Source organism: Meriones unguiculatus, chromosome 1 (assembly GCF_030254825.1).
Source record: "Meriones unguiculatus strain TT.TT164.6M chromosome 1, Bangor_MerUng_6.1, whole genome shotgun sequence".
Lineage (NCBI taxonomy): Eukaryota > Metazoa > Chordata > Mammalia > Rodentia > Muridae > Meriones > Meriones unguiculatus.
Genome location: NC_083349.1, coordinates 53,520,626 through 53,540,700, shown reverse-complemented (window position 1 = coordinate 53,540,700; position 20,075 = coordinate 53,520,626).

The following is a 20,075-nucleotide window of genomic DNA, read 5'->3' as shown; positions in this document are numbered from 1 at the left end:
CATAATGATTTTTGTTCTCTATCTGCTCTTTATCACAGTAACCCCTGAACGTCCTGCTTCCTTCAGCTGCTCCAGAGTGAGTCTAAGGTTAGTAACCTAGAGTGTCCCTGGAGCTAGTGGCGTAAGCAGAATATCTAACACGTTGAGTATCTACTTCCTGAGATACCTGAGCACCAGCGGTGGCTGCTGGGAACACAGTCCTGACCACACAATTCAAGGTGTGGACTTTTTAATTCTTCACTGCCCCTACATATGAGAAGAGGATGATGAAAGCAGCGAGACCCTCTAGGGTTTGGGAAGATCAAATGAAGTTTTTGTGTGTGATATATTTAGCATAATAGCCAGACAGGGGACATAGGCTCAGCTCTTTGCCCAACACAGTATATGGACTTATGAACTGATGAAACCACCCACTTTGCTAACAGTCTCAGTGTCTGAATTTTTTTTTTTGAACCCCCTTCACTCCCAAGTTGCTCAAGTTTGGAGGATAAACAGTTCTGGTTTGTACACTACTGTGGTGATTTGAACGAAAATGGCTTCCGTAGGCTCATGCGTTTCAATGTCTGGTTCCCAGGTGGTGGAATTATTTGGGAAGGATTAGGAGGTGTGGTCTTGTTGGAGGAGGTGGGCCACTGAGGCATTAAGATTTCAAAAGTCCAAGACATTTTCCAGAGTCTCTCTTTCTGCCCCATGAGTGTCTCTACATGAAGGCTCTCACCGACTGCTCCAACACCAGGCCTGCCTACCTTCTGCTACACTCTCTGTTATGATTGTTACAGACTAACCCTCTGAAACTCTAAGCAAGCTTCCCAATAAACTCAGTCTTTTATAATTTGCCTTGGTCATGGTGTCTCTTTACAGCAATAGAAAAGTAACTAAGACACTTATGTACATAAAGATCACCTCACCGTCATGCTTATCAGCACATTTGAGTGTCCTGCAAGATGAGGCACTGCACTTGGAATCATGGCAGTTGACTCCCCGAGTTGTTGCTTTTGCACCGCCTAACTGGGTATGTTAGTCCATGCTCAATTGCTGCGATGAAATACCGAGCCTGGGTACTTTAGCTCAGTTTTCAAGGCTGACGGACCAAGGCCAGGCAGTTCCGTCTGTCCAGCCTCATGGTGGCTGGCATAAAGATGACATTAGCGATTTCAAGAGTCACCACATGGCGAGGCCAAAATCCAGAGCCATAGCTGGGCTCAAACTCATACATCACACCCACACAGGGACATACAAGGGAGGTCACGACAACTTTCCAGGGCAGATTCCCCAATGGCCTAGTCACTTTCCATCCTTAAAGGTTCTGTAACCTCAGTGTTCCACATGAAGACCAAGGTCTCAACACACAAAACTTTGGAGAACACGTTGAAACTATACCAAAACCATATATGGCACCAGGCTGTCTGGAGCCATGTGTTCGCTGTTGTAACTGGGGTCGGGGGTTAGCGTGTTTACTGAATTGCAGGGGGCTGGAAGCCAGTAACACCACTGACTCTCTTACAAGGCACAGGAAGGCCCTGCAACAAAGAACCGTCTACACCTTTGCACAGTGTGGTGTCACCCACCTGTGATCCTGCCCTGGAAAGGCTGAAGCACCCTGATGGTTGAGCTCAAGGCCAGCCTGGGCTTCGCAGTGAGCTACCACCTTCCTCTCTCCACTTATCTAGCCCCAATCTGGTGGCAATGCTGAGGTTGAGAAATCCTCTTGAAACCTGACAAGATCACTTCCTACTGTCTGCTCCGTGATGGAATCACATTTTGTGGTGAAAGCCTGGTGTGTTATCATTTTCGTCGTACAAGTTTCACTACCGGCTCTGGAAGCCCTTAACCTACCAGCTGAGACTCAGTTTGTGCGGGTGGCACCAGAGGTGCACGCTGTGAAATCCCCTTCGTCCACGCAGCTGTGTCGAGTCATCAGGGCATCTGCACCTTCTGCAGACACCCAACCAGGATGCCGTGGGCTGAGTGTCAACTGATTGCTCAGGGCCATTAATCGCTATTAGCATGCTCTTCTTGCTTCTTCCACTCTCTGGTGGAACCATGGAAACAAGACAGGGACCCACCAAGGGTAAATACAGACAGTAGGTTTCTGAGCCAAAGGGAAGTCCAGCATTGTGAATGACTTTTGTTCCTCTTTCCCTCACATTTTCAACCAGGTTGGGGCAGGGGAGGTGGAGAGGAGACTTTTTCTGTGCACGGTTTTTTCTTCTTACAAAAGTTTTATCAAGTTTATGTGGAAATACTTACTGCTCTCTCTCTATTTATCTCTTTCTTGCCTCCCGTGCTTTCCTCTCAAATGATCTGCCTGTCTATACTTACACCGCTCCTCCCGTGCTAGTCTCTGTTTGGAATAGTTTGGAATACCACTCAGAGCCTCGTTCAGTGGAGAGGGCTTAGGTCTCTTGAAGAAGGCCTAGTGAGCACTGGAGAGTGAGGTACCCAGGGATGTAGCCCAGGTGGAAGAGTCCTTGCCTAGCATGTAGGGAGCCCTGGGTACAATCCCCAGCATGGCAGAAAAGCAGGTGTGCTAGCACAAAACTGTGTTCTGGGCATTTTGGAGTAGGGAGGCATGAGGGTCAGAAGATCCAGGATGACTTAGTGAATGCAAGGCCTGCCTGGACTGTAATGTGTGATCCTGTCTCAAAACACAAAAACAGACGTAAACTCCCCAAGTGGAGGAGGCAGGAGGAGCCTTCCTTGGAGTGCAAGGCAGCCAGCCCTCCCTCTCACTCAGGGCATGAGATCCTGTCCTGAGAAGATGGAGCAATGGAGGCAGGAGAGAAGAGGACCCTGCCTTCTCTCTGCCGTAGAGCCTGACTTTGCAAGGAGAGAGACAGATAGCCTGCGCAGATGGAGCATCCCAGGGGTGGAGAAGACACAGGGTGATGCTCCCATGTGCCTCAGGCCCATGCGTTTATACCTGACACTAAAGCAGTGCTTCTCAACCTGTGGGTCACAGATATCCTGTACATCAGACATTTACATTATGACTCCTAACAGTAGCCAAATTATAGTTATGAAGTAGCAACAAAATAATTTTATGGTTGGGGGTGACCACGACATGAGGAACTGTATTAAAGGGCCTCGGCATTAGGAAGGCTGAGAACTGCTGCACTAAAGGAAAGAAATCCTGGTAGAAACTAAAATGTGAAAAGGCCAAACCAAAAGTGATGAGCTACCTCTTTCTGAATTATTCACAGGTCAGAGGCCAGGGCAGGGAAGGGAAGCACAGCGGCTGCCACAAGATCCAGGGGCAGATAGCACAGCAGCCCTTTATGGAACTTAGACACAAAAACTGCTGAGAGCGGGCGTGTTAGAAGGAGCCTTGCTCCTTCAAGGTTGACCCAGCCAAGGCTCCAGGGTTGGCAAGTAGGGCCCAGCTGGGCTTATGCCTGCACAAGCAGCCCAAGGTTACTGTTTTCTACAAGGTACAGCCTACGCCCTGGATAGAGGTGGCTCTGCCTTCTTGCTGATGGGTTTTGTCCAAGTTCTCAACTCTCATTCCACTGTCGGTGTGTGTCCCACCGACCTGACCTCACCCTCTTAGGTATTTCCCTGGGTCCATTGTTGTGGACATCTCACAGAGGAAAAGAAGGAGAACAAGGGCTAACCCTTCAGCAACCCTGAGGACTAAGAAAGGCCCCTGCTGGACATCCCTGCCTGACCCCTGTCATGATGGGACTCAGCACCACCTCCCCTAGGATTTAATTAGGGCCAATCCAAAGAGGCTGCTGCTACTCTCAGGAGGCCCCAGAAGTCACTAAGGGGGCAGCCTCCACTGCTGAGGTGATTCTAGGGAGGGCAGCACTGAGGAGCAGGCAAGGAAGGCAAACAAAACAGTAACCACAGTAACAAAAATCGTGTGAACAGCAATCACTCAGGTGTAATGACCATGTGCCTGGCAGTTGTTAGCACTTCCTTACGTAAATTCATTCACCATTCACTAAACTCCTGAAAGTGTGGGGACTATAAGCCACAGCTGTTCACTGAGTTCCACCCTTTGGCTTTCTTTTGTTTTTTTCTTTCTTTTTGTTTGTTTGTTTGTTCTTAATGTCTGAATCATAGCCTCTTTCTTATAATCCCTCTATAGAGAGCCTCACATGAGGAGCCATCTATATTTGGCTTCTTAGGCTCCTCTCTGGGTTTTTTATTCCTTGGCCTTGAAGGCTGGGTTCAAAATGAATAACCCAGGATTTGATTTCAGGCTCTTTGGCAACTGTTGGAATGGTTGGAATTTCAGGGTGAAGTTCCAGGTGGGTTTGAAGAAGAGAATAAGAAAGATCACATCCAATCTTCGGGTTTGAATGACAGTGGTCTTGTCTCAGCTGTTGGTCTCACTGGGTGCTGCAGTGCCGAGATTGATCCAAGCTGGCAGTGCCCTTTTCTGAAGGACCAAAGAAAGGACAGGTTGACAGAGGAGATGGCATGCTGGACACAAAGCATCCGTCCTGTCATGTACTGATCAGTCCCTGTCAGTTTTGTTTGTTTGTTTGTTTTGCTTGATGGTTTGTGCATTAGGAATACAGGCTGGCAAAAATCAGAAATCCTTCTTCTTCCTCAGACTGATGATTTTTCTCTATCTTCCATTCTTAGTCTCTTAGTCCTTGTTTCTTTCTCCGTGTCCAGCTCGGCAAAAGTTCCACCCTTCACTAAGAAGCTATTTGCAATTGAGACCTGCTAGGAAAGGGAGGATAGTTTTCTCTAATCCACATCTGAGCGTCACTGAGTGTATTAACCATATTCAAGGGCAGGCCCCATGCATAAGAGTAACTGACAAAAAAGAAAACTCCATGGGTTTTTTTTTGGGGGGGAGGGGAGAGTGTTTTTTTTTTAAATGCAATTTAGAATTGTTTTTTGTCTTACTGGGGACTTGGATTTTTTTGTTTGTTTTGTTTTTGAGAGAGAGAGAGAGAAAGAGCATTAAGTTGGGTAGGATCTGGGATGAGTTGGAGGAAGGGGAAGAATATGATCAAACAATATTACCACAAAAAATTAAATAAATTAAAAAAAATTAAAAAATAAGCACAGCTGCTGAAAGACCAGGCTTATTCCGAGAATTGGCCAAAGCAAGCTATTGCTGCTCATAAAATATGTATGGGCACACAGAGATAAAATTATAAATCATACAAATTAAGGGAGTTGAGCCTTTGTCTGTGTGCGTGTCTGTTGTATCAGGCGTGGTGTGTGAGGTGTGTGTGTGCAGGTGTGCACACTGTGTGTGCTCACAGAGGCTAAAGGAGAAGCTGCAGTTTTCTCCTCCTCTGCCCCTCTCCGCCTTATCCCTTCAGAGTCTCTCACTGAACCTCAAGTTAAGCTGGCATAAGCCCCAGTAATCCTCCTGCCTGTGTCCCCACAGCACTGAGGTTACAGGCACTTGCAACCATGCCTGACTAAGGATTTGAACTCATGTTTACATAGTGACTATTCTTATTCACTAAGCCCTCTCTTCAGGCTATTTCTTTGCTTTCTAAGATTTCATTATGCAATCCCAGCTGGTGTTGAATCTGTTATCCCCCTGCCTCAGCCTCCATCCTGTGCACCCAGTGCTGAAAGTACAAGCACAAGCTATGAACCACCAAGCCTAGGTGGGAATAGACTTACTGAGATTTTAAAAAGCTGCCTTGGGGGAAACAAAGTCTCTCCCCGTCCCTTGCTCTCACTGTGGAAGGTGGGAGGCACTCTCTGTGGCTACCTGGGACTACTGTGAAAGCGTTTCATTTGGGATAAACTGAATTTGCCTGTCAGTAATACCAAACTTGCTGACAGTGAGGACTGAGGTAGCCCTTACTGGACAACCACGCTTGGCCACTGTCAGTGAAGTTCTGATGTGACTGATCTCTCCTTCAGCTGGGTATATAAAGGACCAATCTAAGGAGGCTACCGCTATTCTCAGGAGGTCCTTTTTGGAAACAGAGCCTCCAGCCTCCACCAAGCCTTCAGATGATCAACATCTGAATGAACCCTGTAGGAAGTCTCGGTGTCCAGCTTACGCCCTTCCCAAGCACCTGACCCTCAGAAATGGAGGTCACAAATGCTTACTATTGGTTTAAGTCTCAGATTTGGGGGGTAATTTGTTTCACAGAAGGAAAGTGCAAATAGGTGTTTTCATCATCCACCCTTTGCAGAGGTGGAAATGAGGTTATCGAGATTTGCCTACCATCCTGGGAAGTATGATTTGAACCTGAGCAGCCTGGCTCCAAGGTCACATCAAGATTCAGAACCGTAGGACCGCAGATTCAGAACCGCAGGTTCTGTAGGGCAAGTAGGACCCAGCCATCCCTGCTGGGTGGCTCTCCAGTCCCCTCGCCTGGGCTCTTTCTGTCCAAACTAAGACCTCCCGCGACCTCTCTGCAGTGTACCCCTCTCCTGCTGGGACTGTTGCTGGTCACCAAGAAACCAGATCAACAGGAAGCCTAACTGCCTTCCACTTCTTTCGGCGAGAGTCAGCTTGCCTCAGCGCAGCAGGCTCCACTATCTTGATCCTTCTGCAGAAAGATCCAAATCCAAAAGGGCGGCCCCTTTGCACTGAAATGGCAGCTTTTCTCTGTGGGCTTCTCTTGGCCAAGAGCCACACGGCTCACCTAGTGGGAAAGAGGTTCACGAGACACACACTGCTTAAGCACGTACTGCATGCCGCCAGTGCCAGGACCACAAAGATGACAGGTGGGTGACGCCAGAGCAAGCCCAGAAGAGATGGCTACACTCCAAACCCACTGGAACCGCGCACGTCCCAAGGAGACCAGGGGCCAAGGTCTTGCCCATGATTGCATGATTCCTCTTGCATTACCCTTCCCCCCCCCCCCCGTTTTTCCCTTTTGGCTTCTTTATTTATTCTGTTTCCAATTACAAAATATAAGCGGTTAATTCAGAAAGAAAACAAAAACAACAAAGCTATCCGTCATTCTTCTATGAGGAATGATGAGGGTGTTTGTTCTATTCTATGAGGCTCTCTACATGGATGTGGTCTTGTACACAATGGAGGTCACAGTGTACGTCCTTTTCTTGTAATAGGCTGCTGTGGTTTAATGCTGTCCTAAAAGTTCTTGTGTTAGACTTTCCCTTTTCTGTGTGGGTGCTGGTTACAGGTGGAATGTTTAGGAAGTGACTGGGATTGGCTGAAATATGAAGGTGGACTAACATGGTGGCTGCAGTAGATTACAAACAAACAAACAAACAAACAAACAAATACTTATTTTGTCTCACCAGATGTCCTTCACCATGTCGTATTGTTATTCAACAAAATAGTCCCCACCAAATGCTAGCACCCAGAAGTGTGAACTAAGCAAACCTCTGTTCTTTATAAATTACTTATACTCAAGTATTTTGATATAGTAACAAAAAACAGATGAAGACATATGTGGTTGAAAGTTTGCTTCTCCAGCATATTCTTTTCCTTCCTTCCTTCCTTCCTCCCTTCCTTCCTTCCTTTTTTCTGTTTTTTTCTTTGTTTGAGACAGGGTCTCTCTGTGTAGCCCTAACTGTCCTGGAACTCACTCTGTAGAACAGGTTGGCCTCAAACTCACAGAGATCTGCCTTCCTCTGCCTTCTGATTTCCCTTGGTGCACATAACTTACATTTTTAGCCTTTTTTCCCAGGCGTGGCTGCAAGGAGAAAGGACACATCCTCCAGTGGAGGCTCTCAGACACCAGTCCATGCTTGTCTGTTTCCGGTGTCTAACGTGAAAAGGAAATAATGAGGACCAGGCAGTTTTCCCCAAGGCTACAAAACCATTTTTTCATAAAATGATTATCTCCTGATTTTTTTGTTCAAGACTGAGTGTTTGTATTGGTCAGGGAAAAGGGGATTCTGAGAAGAGAGAAAGAGAAAGGAATCTTAAGCTTAAAAAACAAAACAACAACAACAACAAAAAAACAAACACATGGCAACCAAGGGCTGGAGAGATAGCTTAGCAGTTAAAGAGTGCTGGATGCTCTTTCAGAGGTCCTGAGTTCAAGTGCCAGAACATACATGGTGGCTTGCAACCACTTAAAATGTGCTCTGATACCCTCTTCTGTCACGCAGGAATACATGCAAACTTGTCTGAGCTCCAAGACTTTGTTTTGTTTTCTGAGTCTCACTGTGCAGCTCAGGTTGGCCTCGAACTTGCGGTGATCTCTCCTGTTTCATCTCCCAAGTGCTGGGATGATGGGTGTCAGCTGAAGCACCCAGCTGAGATACTGAGATTTATAGGAGAGAACTATTACCCAGGTCTGTGCAGTACTGAGAGTAAGGAATGACAGCTTGAGGCTCGTCTCAGGCCTCATCAGCTTTGCCTGCACTGATAGGAATACTCTTACTTACCCAAGGAGAAACCTCAGAATTTAAAATCCTTTTTCTGGGGCTGGGAGCAAGGGTCGCCCAGTACTAGGGCACTTGTTTGGCAAAGTCTCGAATTTGATTCCAAGTACCACAAAAAAAAATATTTTTTAAAATCTCCTTTCCATTTACATTTATGTTCTTTATCCCCTCCTGCAGACAGCTGTCCAGGCAGACAGGAAAGTCTCCCACTTCCCAGATGAGGCGGTGAAGAGCTCACTCTGCCTTGGGGGAGAAGGGGTGCTGTACCTGACACCGCTTGCCAAGCCCAAACTCAGCTCACTCAGGTTCCTGTCTCAGCCAAGTTACCGTGCTGGGCCTCCTCTGTGGATCTGCAACTCTGTGGCAATTCTGAGCTGAAATGTGCAGAGAGGCGATTGCAGCCAGGAAAACAATCTGGAATTCTATTCCAGGAGTCAGAAAGCTACCATAAGGCACTTCAGTATTATAAGGGGATGGGACAGCGTCTTTGCCTTCCCGCTTGTCCTTTGCATCACGGTAATGTTCCTAAGGATACAATGCTGCCTGTGGAGGTGCAGCTGAATGGCGACTGTCTGAACCACAAGCCCAACAAGGAGCATCTTCAGAAGTAGCTAGTCAAGGGCAGCTACCTCCTGGTTTCACCCGGTTCTGTAGCTGACTGGCAGTGCTCCCTTGGCCAAGGAACACCGCTTTTCTAGACCACTGTTTTCTATCTGTAAAATGGGAATGACCCTGGTTCCCTCACAAGCTTGTGAAAGATAATAATGCCAGACCTTTGGAAGAGGAAGGGTTTAATAAAGGTTGTGGTTCTCATTTTTTTTTTTTAAAAAAAGTATTTACATTTAAAAAGTATTTAACGCATAGACATGCTTCAAATATTTGAATTTTTAAAATATTTATTTTTTATTATTGTGTTTACTGCTGGGGATGGAGCATGCCATAGTCAGTATGTAGAGGTTAGAGATCATCTCTGTGGAGTCTGTTCTCTCTTTTAACCTGTACAGGGGTCCAAGGACTGAACTCAGGTCGCCAGCCTTGTGTGGCAGAACCTTCCCTAGCTGAGCTACTTGCTGACTTAAAATATTTTTAGATAGCTGAATAATCCAATGAATGAGTGAAAAGAAAAATCAGGCTTTGTGTGTCCTCCAGACATTTCTTTGCTCCAGGTGTCAGGAAGCTGCAGTGAAGATACACAGCGACAAAGAGGGGAGGGGACAGCCACCACACAGCAACGCTCTTCCCGATTCCGGTCCCCTGAAAAAACGCTGGACTCTGAAAAGCCAGGCTAGACGGTACGGTCTGAGGAGGCAAACGCCAGATGACGTGGAGAGATAGGCTTGGAAGTGTCAGCCTTTAGGATGACGGGGGCAGGTGCGAACAAACACAGCATTTCACACATGTGAAAACCATTACGAGGGTCACCAGTTAGCCGGCTGAGGCTTCTGATAGCCCTAACGGCTTTGGACCGAATTGCTTCATCCCGTGGCCTTGGCTTCACATGGGGAGGAGCCCCATGCGGGCAATTTCTCAGCACTATCTGTCCCACAAATTGGATTTTATTTAAGGTGAGTCCAATCCCAGCTTTAAAAATTGCTTGTAAGAGCTGGAGAGATGGTTCAGTGTTAAAGATCATTCACTGCTTTTGCAGAAGGTTGGAGTTCCTTCCCCAGCACTGACTCAGATGGCTCACAAGCACCTGTAATTTCCAGTCCATGGGAATCTGGCTCCTGTAGGACCTGCACATACGTGAGTGTTACTCAAAAACACGCACAAATGCATAAATAAGGGAATCTTTTTTTAAAAATTGCTTTTGTGTATGTGTCTTGGGCTTAAGTTCAATTTATTTTTGAGGATTTGTTGACAAGGTCTCTAAAGCCAGGGTTTTTGTAGCCTCTAATAGAGCTTCAGGGAAGCCAGAGGGTTGAATGCTAAGGGAGAAGGGGTAATAAGTCAGGTCCAAACAGCTCCTCCTCAGAGGTGTAGGGAGTATCTTCCCCACAGGCCTGGTATGTCTTTGAAGGTGTTTCACTACAAAAAGGCAGAGGGGAAGAAGGCTCTGGGTCCACATCCGAGGAGCTACACTGACCTGGCAAGCACGCCACAAGGAGAAGGGTAGCTGGGTGGTGCTTGGAGCAGTGAGCTGAACTTAGAAAAAGTAACAAATAAGGGAACAGGGTTTTCTGCTGTCCGTAGTGGCTTGAATGATGGTTCTTGGTTTTCTAAAATCCAAGGAGACCTAGGAAGGGACCTAGACACAGATCACATGCTTACTTTAAGTATGCAAACACACATAACACAGATTTTGGCTGTGGGGTGTATGTCACACTTAAAATGCCTCTTTGAGGTACAAGGTCAATACTGACTTCTCCAGCCCCTTGCAACATGGCCTCTTTCCTGAGCTTAGCCCATTAGACACATCACAGGAGATGGGCATTTCAGGAGGATGAGGAAGCTAGATGTGCACAGAGGCAAAAGGTGGAAACACAGACACAGTTGTGGGCGGCTGGGAGCCAAAAGAACAATGCCAGCAACAGTGGGTGTGCATTGGAACAGCCCCAGCATGGAGACAGTGTCTCCAGGGCCGTTCCTCTAATCCTCCCACTGGAGAGTCTGTAAACTACAGAATCCCCTTTTCTGTGAATGCAGCCAGCCGGTGTTCCTCAGCTTGCGTGCGGGAGCTCACGTCAGTATCAGTCCTGCTGCGCTAACATCTGGCTGAGCTTCCTAGCCTTTGTGAGGCTTGGCTTCATCATGCTCCAACAACCAATCTTGATCAAGCAGGTCCCCAGTGCCGGCACGCGTCCTCTATTCCCACAGCCAATGCTAAGCCGAGCAGCTCCGAGCAGCTAGGCTAACTTTCCCCTAGATCACTTTCCTTCTTTCCAAACTGTATTGCAAAACCAGTCGCCTCTGTGCTGCCAACCGCTGCAGCTCCCATCCTCCTTGCCCAGTCCTCTTGCTGTTTCTGATGACTGCTGACACAGTGGCTTTGGTTTTCCCTGGATCTATTACAACCTGGTTGTGATCCTGAGAGGGTAAGAGAGAGTGTGAGTGTGTGTGTGTGTGTTCATGTATGCATGTGCAGATGTGTGAGAAAGGTGGACACTGAAGCCATAAATTCTGGGCTCTTGGCTTCCTGATGAACTCATTAACCTCTTTTTTCACGCTTTGGGTTGAGGGACCTCTCCCCTGGATTTCCATGAGTGGAGGGGTTCTGCATGTGAGTGTGTATGTGTGTTGCATCTGCTGTTCCTTTTTTGAAATGTTTTTTCTGACTTCAGCTTTTCCTAAGGCCTTAGAAGTGATGGGTGACACTTACTGACCCCTTGGTGCACAATAAGCTCCGTGCTTATCATGCTAATGCTGATTCTGAAAGTGTCACCGCCTGTGCAGAGGCTGAATGGTATGATCCCCCTCTGTCTAGTCAGGAGAAAAAATAAGGTTGCAGAATGTATTTTTTCAGGAAATGTTTTGTTGATAGCTAAAAATAAATCAAACCAGAAAAAGAGAGAGTGAGAAGAACAAGAAATGGTAAGAAAAGAAAAAAGGAAAATTGTCTCATAAGCACAAAGTCAAAAGGCAAATCTGCTCTAGGCATAGCTGGATTGACTGAGCTGTCCAAAGACATGGCGAAGTGGCACCTTGCTTCCTTCTCTGAATTGGCCTTGTGTCAATACCCTGTCCTACAGGGGAAGCAAGGCCATGGCAGTGCTTGCCTGCCTCTTGCTCAGACCACAGACTTTCTCTAACATGGCTGGCAGGATTCCAAGGCAGGCTCTTGACAGTGGTGGGGCTATAGTCACCCACATCTGGAATCTGGACAGAGGCTGGAGATGTCAAGTTCCCAGCTCTGACAGCACCAAAGAATGGAACTATGGACTCTGGGTAACTAATAGCAGGGAGGTGGCTGGCGCATCAGGAGATGAAGTGGCATAGAAAATGGATTCTCTAAATCCAAAAGCAAGCATGAGCTTGCAATCTGCTATGACAGCATCTGCAGGCCACGAATGGACCTGGTGATCTGGCTGTCCCCAGCTGCCAGTAATTAGCCAAGTTAGCTTTACAGACTGACAGAAATGACACTGTGGTCCAATCTTCTTGTCTTGTAGATATCAAATGAGACCTTGAATTAAAGAGCATTTGAATTAGACCTTGACTAGACCTTGAATTAAAAAGAGTAAGGTATAATGTACTTTATAGTCCCTAAACCTACCTATATGTCCCTATGCATGCCTTCCATCTTGGTTGATGAAATCAGCTTAAATCTGCCATTTTTCAATATATAAATAAATCAAACAAAAACTTATATCAAAAGTAATACCTGGGCCTATGAGATGGCTCACTGGATGAAATCGCCTACCGCACAGATCTGATGATCTGAATTGGATTCCAAGATCCCACAGTGGAAGGAGAAAACTGATACCTGAAAGGTGTCTGTCCTCTGACTGCCACAGTATGCCACAAACATGAACCCACACAATTACACCTACACACATGGACATGAACATACAACACACACAGACAAATAATAATAATAGAAACATCTGCTGTGTGTGATTTAAAAGTACAAAGAAGAAAAAGAAAAAAGTGAAACGAATGGAGCATAATTCCTTCCCCTTGATTACACTGCACTGATGAAGACTCTGTCTTCTGTCTGTCTCATTCAAAGTATCCAAGAGTTTTGTCTACATAAAAAAAAAAGAATGGTGTGATATGGTATGACTTTTGCAGAGAAAATCTCCCTAAGCTGTATATGAAACTGTGTGTGTGTGTGTGTGTGTGTGTGTGTGTGTGTGTGTGTATTAGGTATCTGTTTGGCCGTACTTGAGGGATTGGGAAGTGGGGGGTGCTGTACATTTTCCTCACCTGTATTTGCCCACAGAACTGCCAGTCTCTAAGATAGTTCCCAACAAAGGGTGGGTCCTGGCAGGCACCCTCTTATTTGGTCTCCTCCCCTGGCATCTAGCTTGGTCTTGTGGCCATTTCCAGGTAACAGAATGCAGGAAATGTGGTACCGAGTAGCATTCAAGGCCACAAGATGATCCAACTTCAAGTAAATGAGAGGCTAAAGGGGACCAACCAGCTGAGTCTGTCAATCCAGAACTCGTGAGTGGGAAGAGAACTTTGTTACAGGCCAATAGATTTACAGGCCAAGAACCCCACCACTGTTTCCAGGACCCTGATTCTGTACCCAACTAAAGCTTAATGGTTAAAAACCTGTTGCTTTTGGAATTGGAGAGACAGCCTGGCTTGCATTTTTCTCACCATCACCCCAGCAGCTAAATGATCCCTCTTGTAGGCTTCAGCAAACAGGCATGGAAATGCATCCTGAGTGGTGGCAGAGCTGGATCGCTAAATGTGGTACCCTGCAGAATTAATCCTCCATACATCTTGGCCACAATGGTGTTGACCATCCTTACCGGTAATGTACCTCACTCGTTCCTTAACTAGTGTACCTGGATTTCTTAATTAAATTTTGTGAAAAGTATGCATCAAGCTACCCTCTGCTTTACAGCTTTTTAAATTAATTGGGTTTTTATTTTGTTTTGTTTTGGTTTTGGTTTTTCAAGACAGGGTTTCTCTGGGTAGCCCTGGTTGCGTTGTGCTCATTTTGCAGACCAGGCTGCCCTTTAACACATGGAGATCTGCCTGCCTCTGCCTCCCAAGAGCTGGCGTTAAAGGCATGTGCCAACATACCTGGCTTTTTAAATTAATTTAATGTAATTATAATTACATTATTTCCTTACTTTCTTTTCCTTCCTCCAAACACTCTCATATACCCCTCCTTACTCCCTTTCAAATTCATGGCCTCCTTTTTCATTAACTCTTACCATATGCATATATGTATTCTTATATATATTCTTTAGTATAACCCGCTCAGTCTGTGTAACATTATTTATATATATGTTTTTAGGAACAGCCATTTGATATTGGATAACCAATTCATATATTCTTCCCTAAGGGAATCTATTTCTCCTGACCTCAGCATTTCTCAGTTGACTGTAATTCTTTGTGTAGGCTTTAGGTCTCACGTGCTTCCCCTCCACTTTGGCATGTCTGTTGTTGCTGTCCGTGTTTAGCTCAGGCTTGGCCAGTCATGTTGGTGAGACTTTATGGGTGCAGTTTCTAGCATTCCTAGAAGACATGATCTCAAAGAAAACTCCCTGATCCTCTGGCTGTTACACCCCCTCTTTCTACCCCCTCTTCCACAATGTTCTCTGAGCCTTTGATGCAGGAATGTTTTTGCAGCTGTATCCATTGGGACTGGCCTCCACAGCTCTATATTTTGATTGGTTGTGGTTTTCTTTAAAGGTATCCCTCTGTTGCAAACAGAAGTTTCCTTGATGAGGGGTGAGGACCACTCTTACCTGTGGGTATAAGGACAAATATTTAGAATGTAGAGAGAGATTATGCTGGTTTAGTAAATGATGATTGTAGGTTCTCCTCCAACATGGTTAGCCCAGGGTAGGCTAGGTTTCCAGTACCAAGCATTGTTTCCCTCTTGTATCAGCCACCATTGCTGTGATGCCTCCTGGGGCACATAAGAAACTTTTAACACCAGTCTTCGGCAGACTTTCAGTTCCAGTCCCAAAGCCAGGCATTTTAAGACACTGAGTTTCCAAAGGTCAGCCCCCTTAAAGAAATGCTTTGCCCTGGTTATGTCATTGATCAAATATTGACTTTATTTATGGCTACATACTTGAGGTCTACTTTACAGTCTCTTATACAGCCTTGTTTGCTTAATGGCTGACTCATAACCCCTGCTCTACCATGATTTTACTGGAAATTCTAAAGACAAAAAGCCAGGCATATCTTAGACACAAATGGTTGAAATCATTGTAAAAGTTGCTCATTCTCGTTAGGGTCTGTTAAAACATCTTGTAGTCCATCCCATGTGCCAGGCATGAGAGATGGGAGGAAACACAACTTCTGATCTTATGAAACTTACAGCCTTTGGGGGGATGGGAGGGTGATATGACGAGTGAAAAATGAACATAGTACTGAAAGGACTATGAAGAGAGGCATATCTAGGCAGTGGTGATATTTGCCTGTAATCCCACTACTCAGAGATGCAAAGGCAGATATAGCTCAGGTTCAAGGCCAGCCTAGTCTGTAGAAGTAGTTCTAAGACAGCCAAAACTACATGAAGAAACCCTGTCTTAAAACAAACAAATAGGGGCTGGAGAGATGGCTCAGAGGTTAAGAGCACTGGCTGTTCTTCCAAATGTCCTGAGTTCAATTCCCAGCAACCACATGGTGGCTCACAACCATCTATAGTGAAATGTGGTGCCCTCTTCTGGTGTACAGGCACACATGTAGGCGGAAAGTTATATAAATAATAAATACATTTTTAAAAAATTATTTAAAAAAAACAACCAAATAAAAACAGAGAGGGGTGGGGAAGGAGAGAAGAGAGGAGAGAGACCAGAGAAAGTGCGGAAGCCCAGAGGTGTCATTGGGACACACATAAGGATCCCCAATATAAAGCAGACCTTGATGGAACAGGCATGCTGGCTGCGTATCACCATTCCTATCTTGGAGCTGCTGATACTTTAAGCATAGGGAGGGTTACATGTCTTGCTCAAGGTCCATCAGCACTAGAATTTTAACCTGGGTGAATAGTTTTTATGTCCAGGTTTTCCCCAGGGTATTGTGCTTTGCTGATGCTAAGACACAAAAGAAACTTTCAAAATAAAAGTGCTTCTCTCCTCATCTCTAACAAACTCATTTCCATTAAGTTCAAGGGGGAAAAAAAAGCATTACTGCAGCATGTATGTACCACATGGTTAAAGTCATGTAACACATTTAAACCTAATAAGCAGCTCATTAGGTTTATATTGATGATGATATGCTCAGGACGGCTTTGTTCTTGGTCCTGGGGTCTGCTGCCTGGCATTCACAGCTACCTCTTGAAGAGGAAATGAAGGGTGCATCTTCATCATCTATATCTTCATCAAGACGGATCACCCTCACCACCCACGGGAGGTGGCTCGCCGTCATTGTCCATGTGAGGCCACTTGCCTTTTGTCACTCATGCCTTCGTCATGCACACCAGGTTATCTGCCTTCATCACCCAGGAGGAGGGAATGGCTTCCCTTCATCATCCACACAGAGAGGCTGACCTCTGACTTCAATACGAGGTGGCTCATGTCCACTAGCATAATTTGTGGCTGAAACAGCCAGTTGACGCTTTATCTGTTTTTCTTTTCCTCCCACAAAACCTCCAGTTAATTTATTTCCCCATATAACAGGTCAACATTTAGGTTTGCCTTCTTGAGACTACATGGCTCCCAACTTTAAGTCACTAGGCTATGGGAAACACCCTTTACTAAACAATCTGGGTCAAAGCTATTGCCCTTTCCCTCAGACCTTGACATCAGAATAACACAGGCTATGTTTTCTTTAAGCTCTGCTTAGAGATTCTCTTGTGACAACAAACATACTTCTTACTTAAACAGTGTGAGTCCTTAACTAATAAATCGGCCATTGCCTTGTTTGGAAAGTCTATTGTCTCTCAGTCTTGGGGACACGTCAGTTGGGGCCCTCTGGCCTCTTCTACAGCTGTATGGCCCCTTATCTGCTGTAGATGGTTACGCATTTGTTGGTTAGGTGATGAGGTCTGGGCTTGGTCTTCTCTGGGCAGGAAATATGTCAGCTTTCAGTCACTAGAAAAAAATAGCTAAACTCAACTGATAAAGACAGTTTTATTCTGGGTGTTTCAGTCATGATTGTTGAGCCCTATTGCTTTGGGGCCTGTAGCAACATCATAGCTGGCAACAACATCATAGCTGGCAGCATGTGGCTGAGCAAAGCCACCCTCCTCACAACCAAGTGAAAAGATGGAGGGGGGGGGGAGGTGAGTCAAGACCAGAGGCCCATAATCCCCTTCAAGGAAATACCACAAGATCTGAAGCTCTTTGAAGAAACTTAGCCTTTTAAAGGTTCTTTACCTCCCAATAGTGACACCCTGAGGATTGGTCCATTAATGAATATGCCTTTCTATGGCAGGGAGCTTACTTGTTTGCTAAGTGAGTGTGCCTGGGGGGTGAGAGTGAAGGCCTCTGTCAGAGGCCAACCTGTTCCTTCTGGCATATGCTAGTCCTTCTCTGGCTGTTTGGTTTGGGTGACACTATGTGAGTTTGGTTCTTTGGGGACTCCCACTTTTTCAGAACCATGAGACAACCCCAGGCTTTGTCCTCTCAGCTTTCTCTACATAAACTTTGCCCTTGGTCCTTGACCCCTCAGCCATGTTTGAGCGTTTGAGCATTACCACTAGAAGCAGACAGGAGAGTTATGAATACCAGCCTGGTATCCCCCATTCCACCATCCAAAGCCAAAAAAAAAAAAAAAAAGAAAATCATTAGTGTACAAAGGAAAAATGTGAGTGAGGCCCATACATGAGCAGATTTGACTTAGGAACACAAAACACCTGAGATCTCTAAATAATTTTTCTGGAATCATAACACACAAAGACAGATAGCAGGACATCTATCGCTTTGAAGAGCCTTGGTTCTTCCCACTTCCACTAGCTATGTGACCTTGGGTAAGTGACTCCATTGCTGGGATCTGTTGTGTCACTAAGTTGGATTAGTTTTCAATCTTCAATAATGCCCAGTGCTCTAGAGAGCATTCTCCCAAATATTCAAATGGAGGCATGGGAACCAGCATTTCCAAAAGGCTACAAGTACATTTTCTGGACCCAAAGCAGATCTTGAAGCCAGTTCCTCCTACTGCCGACCTTCACTGTGGGCCTGGGGTTACAGAAGGTAATCGGGAAGTGCTGGCTGCTAGCCAGCTCTGTCCAGAAATGTAGCCATTAAAAGCTGCCAGATGGCAGGTGGCAGGGAAGGGTGAGGGAGGGCTGTATTTGCCGTGTTGCTCAAACAGCACCTGTTGGACTGAAGTGGACACTGAAAAACCTCAGTGCTCACATGACAGGCAGGGACTTTCCTTGGCTTCCTTCCCATCTCAGGCAAGTCATTCTTCCTTTGTCCCATGCAGCTGTTCTACAGGCTGCACTTTTGTTGTGGTCTACATTCTTAATATTTCATTAGCTTTGGACTTAAAAATAACTGGGAGGTTTCATATTCTAAAATTCCAGGTTTCTCTGAGAAAGAAAAAAAAAACCTAAAAATTAAGCTATCATGGTGGTTTAACTGGGAAATGTCCTCCCTAGGTGGCAGTATTTGCTGGTGGCACTGTTTGGGGAGGTTGGTGAGGAATAGCATTGCTGAAGGAAGTGTGCACTGAGGTGAACTTTGAGAGAACACAGTATTGCTCCACTTCCAGTTAGCTCACTCTGCTTTGTGCTTGGGGTTAAGATGTGAACTGTCAGCTCCCTGTCCCTGCCACCATGCTTCTTGTCACGACTACTGCTCCCTGCCATGATGGACTCTTAACCTTCTGGAACTGTAAGCCAAAATACACTCTCCCTTTCAGAAGTCGCCTTAGTTATGGTATTTTATCATAACAACAGAAAAGTAAATAATACAGCTGCGTTGCATTCATTTTTCTTGACAAACGGCGTCCCCTGAGTAAGTATATGCACTTCTGTCTCCACTGCAGCAGCTGCCCCATCCGTTACCCACCAGGCCCCTAAGAAGCAGGAGTATATGTTTATCGTGGTACTCTCACTCTAAACTGTGGCTGGGATAAGCCAGAAAAACAGAGGGCTGGACACAGCCTGTCCCTGAGGACTGGTGAGTTGTCCTGGGCCTCAGGTTTTCACCTATGTAGAAACATTAAGAAATCAGTGGTGGCTGCGCAAAGTGGCAGTCGCCTGTAATCTCAGCAGAGGTAGAGGCAGAGGCAAGTGGATCTCTGTGAGTTCAAGGCCAGCCTGGTCTACAAAGCAAGTCCAGGACAGCCAAGGCGACACAGATAAATCCTGTCTCAAACAACAACAACCAAAGAAATCAGTGATAGATTTGTTGCAGAAATCACTGCACTGTGTACACGGCTCTTCCTGGAGGCTCATTCATAAAGAATTCCTTTAGCCACTGAAAAATACTGTTGAATAGTTGTCAGTAAAGATAAGTATCACCTATTGCGACCCACTGTAATTATTTCCCTAATGGAAATGAAAAGACAGACTCCCCAAAATGTTTGCATAAGAGGCTTGGGGTGTAGTTCAGCACAAGCACATACACAGTTTATATAAGGCTCTGGGGTTGATTCTCATACTACCAAAACAGACAAATACCCCACAACACTTATGCAAGATACAATGCAAATTCCTACATGAGAAGTACACAAAACTAAGTTAAATTATAGCACATTTATAAAATGGAATATTATTCAGTTATTAGAAAACAAATTATATGTACACGGAAGTGCATGTATTTGTGTATGTGTGTGTGTCTGAGCGTGAGAATGAGTGGGTAGGTACACATGGGCAGGTCATCAAAGAGTAGAACAATATCTTAAGAGGGAGAAGGAAGAGAGAATAATGCAATGTATGTCTATGAAAGCAGGTCAGCAAGACTATCTGGGGGAAGAAAATACATTATTAAGAAAGTAGCATGGCGCATATACATGAACACACTATGGTGAAGCCCATTACTTAGATGCTAGCGTACACTTTTTTAAAGAAATGAAAACATAAAAACACAAAACAGTCTGAAAGCACTGATGAGTCAAAAGGAAGCAAGATCCAAATATGTAACTCTATATATGTGAATTTCAAGACCTTACAAAGCCAACGCACGGACAGACACGAGACTGCCTCTGAGAAGGGATTCTGGACTGGAACCAGACTAAAGACTTTCGGGGAT